Source organism: Triticum dicoccoides, chromosome 1A (genome assembly GCF_002162155.2).
Source record: "Triticum dicoccoides isolate Atlit2015 ecotype Zavitan chromosome 1A, WEW_v2.0, whole genome shotgun sequence".
NCBI lineage: Eukaryota > Viridiplantae > Streptophyta > Magnoliopsida > Poales > Poaceae > Triticum > Triticum dicoccoides.
Genome location: NC_041380.1, coordinates 487653319 through 487663287, shown reverse-complemented (window position 1 = coordinate 487663287; position 9969 = coordinate 487653319).

Here is a 9969-nt window from a genome sequence, read left to right as displayed (position 1 = left end):
CGCGCCACAAATACAATGTGCGCTCCATCCCCATACGCAAGGACAACGAGGTGCAGGTCGACTGCAACCTTCTCCTTTGGAGCCGCGCCATAAATACAATGTGAGCTCCATCACCATCCGCAAGGACGACGAGGTGCAGGTCGATTTCAACCTTCTCCTTTGGAGCCACGCCACAAATACAATGTGCGCTCCATTGCCATTCGCAAGGACGACGAGGTGCAGGTCGACTGCAACCTTCTCCTTCGGAGCAGCACCACAAATACAATGTGCACTCCATCCCTGTCCGTAAGGACAACGAGATGCAGGTCGAAAGGTTATTCAGAGTAAAGAGCAAATTCCACTCGAAGGCAAATACAAGCATATTCAGAAATAAACCAAGTTCAGATAAATCCTAAAGTTCTGGACGACGGATCAAAAGTATTCGAGCATCAAGCTCGAAGGAGTTTAACGGTTACAGCAACCACTCAGCATTCTGAGGCAAATTTAAGGCAGGTTTAAATCTCAAAGTTTGTTCATTCGGCAGGAGGAGGGCTGGCAGGTTCGACGAATTCGTCCAAGTCAATTCCATCTGCAATTCGAGTGGCAGCAGCGATGAAAGTCTCCATAAAGGACTGGAAATCATGTCTTTTGGTGTTGGCAACCTTGATCACCGCCAGCTTATCTTCACGGGCTTCCTTGCAGTGGACTCTTACCAAGGACAACGCCACGTCAACACCACACCGGGCAGAGGACTTCTTCCATTCTTGCACTCGACCAGGGACCTCGTTGAGTCGAGTCATCAGAGACTCAAGGTCATTTTGAAGCGTCGCCCTTGGCCAGAGTGATGAGTCGATCTGTGAAACTGCCACCTTCAGACGAGCGAGGTAACTGGTAACACTAACGATGCGGGATTCCAGTCGAAGCACATTCATGGCAGCCTCGTCGCCGACTGGAGAAACAATAGGGTCCAAACCCGTCTCGATCCGTCCAGTCTCCTCGTCAAAGTTTTGGCAGAATTCTGCAGTCAAGGAGTTAGTGAGTCGATTGGACAGGACTAACTTGCAACCAGTAAAGCAGTCGGATTAAAAGGAGTACCTTCCAGCATAAGAAAGAGCTTCTTGGCGAGAGTTCTCAGATAAGCTTCCACGTCATTTCTCTTACGAGCCATGGATTCCAGGTTCTCATTCAGAGCCACCTTATCCTTCTTCAGACGAGTTGCCTCTCGGTTGGATTCAGTGAGAGAGGACTTCAGCTTGCTTACTTCTTCTTCCAGCGCTCCGACCGAAGCCAACTTCTGGCCAGCAAGGGCAGGCTTATCTTGAGCCTCCTTCTGCGCATCTGCAAGGTCCAAGTCCTTCTTCTCCAAAGCCAACCTCATTTTCTCTGCAAAATAAGAAATCAGATCAAACAAGAGATCAAAGAAATATTTTAAAGGGCGATCGACGTGAGCAGTCGACATGCAGTTACCTTCCATACCAGCAACTTCATCTTGAGCTTTCTTCAATTTTTGTTGGGCCAGCTCCAAGTCAAGGTTGAGTTGCCTCTACTTCTCCTCAAATTCGGCGAACTTGTAAATGAGAGTATAAGATTTCTGCAGAGGGTAAAGACATATCAATCGACAAGATCAAAAATCATTTACTTCCGAGTGAATAAAACTTCAAAGTTTGCTCAGACCCCAGCCGACTGCCCGCAGTCGACCGCGGTCTCGGGGACTACACCCAGCGGGTGCACTTGGCGTGCCCCCACCGATTCAGATTCCACTCGGCCGGTCCGCCCGGGTCGAGTAAAAAAAAGAGAAGAACTATTCAGACCCCGGCCGACTGCCAGCAGTCGACCGCGGTCTCGGGGACTACACCCAATGGGTGCACTTGACGTGCCCCCACTGGTTCAGATCCCACTCGGCCAGTCTGCCCGGGTCGAGTGGAAGAAAGGAAAGTGAAAAGAAGTACTCAGACCCCAGCCGATTGCTCGCAGTCGACTGCGGTCTCGGGGACTACACCCAGTGGGTGCACTTAGCATGCCCGCACCGGTTCAGATCCCACTCGACCAGACCGAGTGGAAGAGTGCAAATACTAAAGACAACAAAACACCCAGTTGGTGTATAGATTCGACGCAAACAATAAGAGATTGTATGAAAGAAAATATTTCTGGTAGCATATCCTAATAGAACAAGTTCAGTCGAAAGTCAACTTACCTGGACATTGGCCCGAAGAGCCGCGCTGGCATCGTAAGCAGCCTGGCTGTTGTCGTGCACCGTCTTCATCTGCTCCATCATCACGCTAGCCTGACGGATGGCCTCCGCAGCGGCATCTGACTGGTTTTCTGGAACATGATATTTCGTGAAGAAGGGAGCAGACGGCCCAGATGCGGCAGCTTGGAGCTCCAAGGCATGATGTTGGACGGCTGAAGGAAACACTGGTACAATCGATGGTGCGGGGCGCTCACTCGACAACGGGACAACAAAAGTTACAGAGGCCCCACCCGCATCTTCAAGTTGTTGGACGGTTGGTTCTGTCGTCAGTCCCGACTGAGATGTCTTGCCAGTAGCTACTTTTTTGTTCCTTCTAGACTTCGGGACCACATCTTCATCATCATCCGGAAGCTCGATAACATTGAGTGGGGTTGCAAATAAATCAGTCGACCCAAGTGAATCGCCAGAATTTAATCGACCAAGTAATCAAGAACAAGATCACGAGAATTGTACCTGGGTTGGAGGTAACCGCGTCTTCCATTTCCTCGTCTCGGTATTGGCGGGAGGAAGTTCCAAAGGTAGCAGCACTGCAAATGTCAACATTCAGTCGGTTACATTCTGTTGCTCGAGTCGACCAAAGGATCAGGTCACATGGTTACCCAGAGATGGTGGGAATGGTCACTTTGATTCTGGGCAAAGCCTTCGGCGGTTTGGAGGATGCGGCCTTCAATGGTTTCGGTGCTGGAGGCGGCGCAGTCTTGCGCTGTTTCGATACCTTCTCGGTTGGCACTGGAGAAGACGTCCGAGGGTGCTTTGAAGACTGCCCAGTTAGTGCGGCCACCAGGTCAGGGGTGCTTGCTGGGTCGTGAGCGTGCTTGGACCTCCTTTCTCTGTGAGGAGGCGAGTCGACCTCTTCTTCATCACTCGGGTCGTCGCTCTCCTTGTCCTCCTCTACATCCGAGTGCCAGTCGCCACTCTCGCCCCCGCTCGCCTCTCCCTCGACATTTTGCTCCTGCACTCCATTGGGCATTGAGTACATATCAACAAGATCCTGAAAGACAATGAACAAAAGAAAGACAGTCGACCGTCAACAAGATGCTACATAGTAAAACAAGAAGACACTCTGTGGGGACCCCGACTCATAAGTCGTGATCACCGAATGCACGTGTACAGTGATCCCAGAGATCAATGCTCACTGAACACACAGAAGCTGAATAACAAGAGTCTTACATCCATACATACCGTCTTACATAAATTATGACCATTATGGTCAAGTCTTGACTATAACTTCGCAACGGAAATCTTCGTCGATAACTTGGACCCATGCCATCTGCCTTAACCCTACAAGCATTCTGACTGGGAAGCGTCCTAGCTCGCATGTTCGTCGCCAAAGAAATCTTCATCTTGCTCCTGTTCTTTCATGCCTGGCCGATAAAATAACCAGTGGCAAGCCAATGAGTACTTTGAATGTACTCGCAAGCAACCCAAGGGTGATAACAGAATAATTATGCAAGGCACTACTGCTAATTTTGGCATTTTTGTGGAAAGCTAGTTTTTTCTCATGCAAGTATGATCAACATTTATCAAGAATATGAATGCGTCTGCAACAAGTATCAGGAGGTTACAGACATCAACATCGAGAGAGAGTTATGAACAACTCATGCTCAAGCTCATCGTGACTTCCTCATGAATCACGTCAATATTTTTACCAAACCGTGTTGTTTGTCAGAAACATATGGACGTAGTCTAAGCAGCACCACCCAACTATCCTTGACCATGGACACGACTATTCGAATAGTTTTACACTCTACAGAGGTTGCACACTTTACCCACAAGATCCGGGGAACTTCCGTGTCATCCACGACCCGCGGTACCTCACGTACCTGGGGTAAGCACCCGATCACTATCTTTCCCTAGACGATACTAACATGGAGTTCACTCGATTGGTAGTAACCCCCGTGCCCAACATTTCACAACTTAAAATTGTGGAGCCTCGCTCCCATATTCATCACATACCACTGGCACGGGGTACCAACGGTGTGTCCGGTGCCCCATAAAAATGTTCTTGGCCGCCCTACCTGGCACGACCCCGTCCTGAGAGAGAGCACCAACTCTCCCCCGTCACTAGTAATGCGGGCTCCAAGCTAGTATCAGCCTAGGTAATCAATAATGCCCTTTCCCATACAAGGGTAGAGTGGTTGCGCATGTAAGGTTGGGACAGTCGACAAATCTTAAATCTAATCCGTCTCTGTAAACAACACTTTTATCGAGCCTCAGTACACTACCTCTCCACCAAGTAGTGACCTAGTTCATCATCATCTCCCAGGGGCATTAGTGGCACCCACTGGGCTTTTTGCAAGTATGTCAAACCACACTTGTTTTTTTCCATGCATAACCCTGACCCACTCTGCCTAGCCATATACTATAGCATATTTCTACGACCCACCAACACAACTCTAAGCAAGGGTAGAGTCATGAACAATGCAAGTATCAATGGAGTATGCAACGGAGGCAAGCCTAGCAAGGTTGCCATTCAAGGTATATCATGCCTCAGTGAAGCAACGAAAATGCCATCATGATGTAAAATGGTTCATCATGGTCAAAGGGCTGCTTGCCTGTCTTAACAAAGTCTTCGAGGTCTTACAATATCTTTGGTCCAACTCCAAGCATTTCGTCTACTTCGTCAACTATCGTTGAAAGCAACCATAATAAGCAACACAACAAGGCAGAAAATAAAAGTGCTCTAAAAATATGAAGTTGACTTTTCTAGGACTCCCTTGGTTATATGAAAAATAACCAGAGTGGTTTCATTGGAATTGGATCAATGGTTATTTCTGAACATTTCAATATGATAGAATCAAGGGGTTTATGGATTTGCAAGAGGTGTACAGAAATATTATTTTGAAAAATGAGCAAAGATACCCATTTAACAAGGCATGATTTTAGAAGCATCTAGGATTTGGTTTCACTGGATTTGGAGTTCAAATGATTTTCCTATGAATTTGCAAAGTTGACAAATATGAAGAAATGGCTCATTATTTTGTGAGGCACAGAAAGTATTAATAAAAATGTTCATAAACTAAGTTAGGAACCTAGAAGCATCTAGGAATTTGAATAATGCCATTTGGATCAAATTTGAGCCCTCTGTGATTTCTAAAGTTTATCACAGAATTAAGAAAATTGGGATTTACTAAATAAGTGTGAAGGAAACTTCTTTGGAAAAATATGCAAGCTCCTCTATGAGGTAGGGAATGATTTGTAGAGTCACTAGAAATTTGAATCACTAGATTTGGAGTTCATTTGAATATTTGGGAGCTTTTACAATTTCATGTGGAAAAGAAAAGAGAAAAAGGGGTATTACCCTTATCCTGCGCACCGGCGGGAGATAGTAGTGGGCCGGCCCAGCAGCTCAGCTACGCTGGCGACAGGGGGGTGACGTCGAAGACGGCTCCTCGTGAGGGCGCTTTCGCCATGGAAACGCGGGAGTAGCGCGGCCCGCCTCCACTTACGCGAGCGAGCAAGCGCGCAGTGGAGTTTTAAACCTGACAGGCAGGGCCCCCTGTCAGGATGTGAGGCTGACCGACGGGCCCCACGGCCGTCGTTGTCAACCTCCGTCTAGAGAGGATGGCGAGCTCACCGGCGGTGATTCCGGGCACGGCGAGGCGAACAGGTGGCACCGACGTGTTTAGCGTCGAAGCGCACTTCGGGTGGAGGTGGCTTATACCCCTGGATCGACGGCGACCCGAGGCGGCAGGACTTGAGCTCGGGCGTCTCTGGGCATGAACTGGTGGTGCGGGTGGACGATTTGGAGTGGGAGAGAGCGAGCAGGAGCAAAAGGATGGATCGGGGAAGCCTTTAAGTAGGCGAGCTACGGCTCACCGTAGACCCGTGCGCTGGCGAGGTCGTTGCCGTTGCTGTGGGTCATGGGGGCGCGTGTGGGCATGTCTGGGGTGCTCATGGGTTCGGTCCAGAGCGAGGGAAAGAAGAGAGAGGAAGCAGGAGGGGCCAAAGGCGCTGCGTGTATGAGGCCGCTCATTGGAACTATCGGGCGGCCCGCGCGCGTGCGAGCAAGGGCAGCAGGAGGGAGAAGGAGGAGGGGGACAGAGGCGTAGCGTGCTGCGGACGTCGAGGAGAATCGGCTGGCGTGAGGGGGAGAGCCGAGGTGGCCGGAGGTGGTTGGCAGGGGGCGGCTACAGTGCGGGAGTGCACTGTAGCGCGCTCCAGAGCGTGCAAATGGCCGGCATGCCATTTTTTTGGCAAAGTGGGCACGGCCAAGCATGTCTGGTAGCTCTAGGGAGGAGTAAATAATGTGGGGAAAGCCTTGGATGCCTTGGGTGGCCACTGGAGTGAGGAGGGAGGTGAGGAAGAGGGGTGCAAGGGCTGTCCAGAGGGGTAAAAGAGGTGGTTTCACCCCTCAATTATTGATCTGAGATGCAGCCATTGCTACTGGAGGTAGGAGGGGCTGTGGTAAAAAGTGGAGGCCATGGAGAAGAGTGGAAGAGGTCAAAATAGGGGTTTTAGTAAAATGGCAGAAGGTGTTTGATGCTTGTTTGGTTAAGCAAATGAACTCCATTTGGCAGGAGACTCCACAGGGTGAAATTGCACATATAATTAGGGCCTTACACCCATCTTGAGATTATTTGGGCAAGGTTCACAATGTAACTTTTGTAAACCCTAGAAATTATCAGAAATGAACCTGTGTAGATCTAGTTGAGCAAATCACTTCTCCTTGATGCACCACTTGGTGTAGTGTCATCATTTGAGGATTTGAACATGTCCACAAAAAATCAGATCAAAAGGACACACTTGGCAATGTAGAGTTGTTCAAATTTGGTTCTAGACAGAAAGGGTTTTGAGGGGGTTTGATGATGTTTTCCTCATCTTCAAGGCATGAGGCTTTGTTAGATCATCAAATATGTCATATGTGAGATGCTAGAATTTTCTTGGAGTTTTATGGAGATATTTCCTGTAGAAATATTTCAAATCCTTGAAATGGGCAGAAATCGTTTTGGGAGGTATTGTCCAATATTTTGATCATGACCATATGTTGAAACTCATATATATATGGAAAATGTATGCCCATTGAGTCTCCCTAATTTTTCTCAAATATTTTTAAAGCTTTAAAATAATTTTAACCTATTAAAGACCATTTCTGGCCTTAAGAAAAAGCCTTTAAATAAAATAGGAAAATAACTTTTAAAATTATATTTTTGTGGTTTCTGGGTATCCTATATCTAATAGGAGTCAAACATATTTTTGGAAAGATTTTTACTGCCCTTAATTAAGTATTTGCAGTGCAAACCTCAATTCAGGGGTTTTTGGAAAACTAATTTTTTTAAATACTATTTGGCCAAATTATTTTGCAAGAAATTATTTTTATGTCCTATACACATGGCATGATCATTGGTTCAAGGTTTTTGGAGCAAGGAGATGAAGTATATGAGTTGGAGGATTTGACTTTTAGAGCACTTGCAAACAACAGACAAAAATCCAATCAAGCCAAGGTCCAAAACACTCAAAAGTTTTTGTCAAACCACATTTTATCATGATTGTTAGCTTAAGTGTTGTGGCATGAAAATCAGGGTGTGACAGACCTACCCCCTTACAAGAATCTCATCCCCGAGATTCCCAAACTAGGCGCGGGAAGGAATACAAAACTTAAATCTGCGGTACTCTTCACGTCCTCATAATGCTTCTGCTTCCGCGTGGTGCTCCATTGAACTTGAAGTACTTGATGATATGGCTTCGTGTATGACGTTCTTCTTGATCCAGGTTGCTAATGGTTAGCTTGCGGTGGGTTAGATTGGGCTAGGGGTCGATGGCTCGGTGGTCGATGCCCTCGTAGAGATCGGGCAAGTTAGGAAGTTGGAAACACTTCCGGGGTGTGATGCGTGGAAAATGCTGTGCACAATGGGTAAGTCAGGTGGTAACTCTAGCTGGTAGCTGTCTACTCTTCATCTTGAGGTGATCTCAGAGGGGGCTGATGAATCTTGGTGTGGGTTCCCTTGGCATGGAAATGCTTGGTCCCATTGAGATAAGTGGCTTGCAGATACACCTGGTTTTCAACGCGGACGTTTATTTCTTGGCGATGGTGGTTGGTATAGTTCTTCCTCCTTGGCATGGAGGTCTTCAAATGTTTCTTCACCAGCTCAGTGATTCTTCTTCCGTCTTCGGGTAGGCAAGTATGTTACCAAAATAAAGATGAGAACTATCTTGTCTAAGCACTCCATGAAAATTTTGTTCACGGGGTACATAAAGTAGGCTAGGGGTATTGGTGGTGGTCACGGTTGAGTATGGTCCGAGGTGTTCTCGATTTAGAGTCAAGACCTATGGTAATGACCCGACCATGTTGTGGCTTAGTAGGGCTTAAGGGTTTCAAGGATTCTAGTGTGCGAGTGAACATTTTATTATCTTATCCTTAAGCACGGTTTCTGAGATGCCAATAGTCTATCTAGTCCTTCAAACAAATAACCTTATACCATCGAAAGCATCATCTCGTATAGGCCAAATCCAATCATCACTCATGATTTACCAAAGTCTCAGATAATTCCTCAGGGTCACTGATACAAACTCATGAAGTCATTTGTCCTCTATTCCTATATCCTCAAATTGGTGTTCCTTATGGCATCGTCAGTTCTTGTGCTATATTAGGGTGACAATGTGCTTGCTCACTACGTCTACTAGTTCCATAATGAGCCCACTGATAAGCAAGGTTACAGAGGCTTAACTAGTTCTCTTGCAATTCTGTGGGTCAAGCACATGGTTAAAGATTCGATATGGGGTATCTTGTGAAGTCTCGAAGGGTCTAGGAATGGGATTCTAGTCTGGAGGGTTAAACATAATTCTACGGGGTTGCACTTGGTCGTGGAGATTGTAGCAGAAGTCTTCATTGCTAGTTGGTTGCCAAGGTAGAATCCTTGGTGTAGCTTGTCTTGCTGGTCTTCAGTTGAGGAGAGAGATGAGAGGGAAAAGTAGCATAGAGGAGGGGAATGCCTAAAGGGGGTTCTATAGTGCAAGTGCAAATAAACAAGGGCTGAAAGGGCCAAACACAAACAATAAAATAAGGCAGGTGATATAGCCGCATACTAGTTGCCTAGGGCAAAAGGGTGGCTGATATCAAAACACAATCAAATAAAAACAAGCAACACACAATCATGGTTATATTCGAACCATCATACGGACTCGACTGCGCATAGGGGGGTACACGACTCATCCTACCCTAGGGGTTCTCGGACTCAGTAGTCGTGCCTTGTGCCTCGTGCAGTCTTCTGAGTTTTCCTCAGGTGTTGCTACATCTCTTGTAGTTGTTCGATGAAACGATCTGGGTTGAGCCTGAAGAGTCTTCAACAACTTCTCGCCTTTTGAAGTGATGGGGTGAAGGTGGCTCCTCGTAGCAGGCATTGACTCGGTCTTGTGTTGTCTTCTTAATCATGACGACCCCTTTTGCCTTCTAAGGCGTCGACGGTACCAGGTAGGTAATCCCTTATGCAATGATATTAACAAGGCATAGTAGAGGTCCAACATGTCAGTTACGTTGATGAAAACATCGACACCAAGAGCGGGGGATGAAGAGAACCGTTTTCCTACTCACTATATTGAGGCGGGCCAAATGTCGAGGTTCTCATCCACCGGTGGTTGCCGATACAACAACGGTAAGGACATGATTGCTCTATTAGCGATGTCTATCATGGTCTTGCATATCTTACACCCTGATCGTCATAGGACAAGGTTGCATCATCCTGGGGCAAATTCAAAGGTGTCACCATCCTCTGGGTCTTCATGTCCTCATTCTTCAAAGG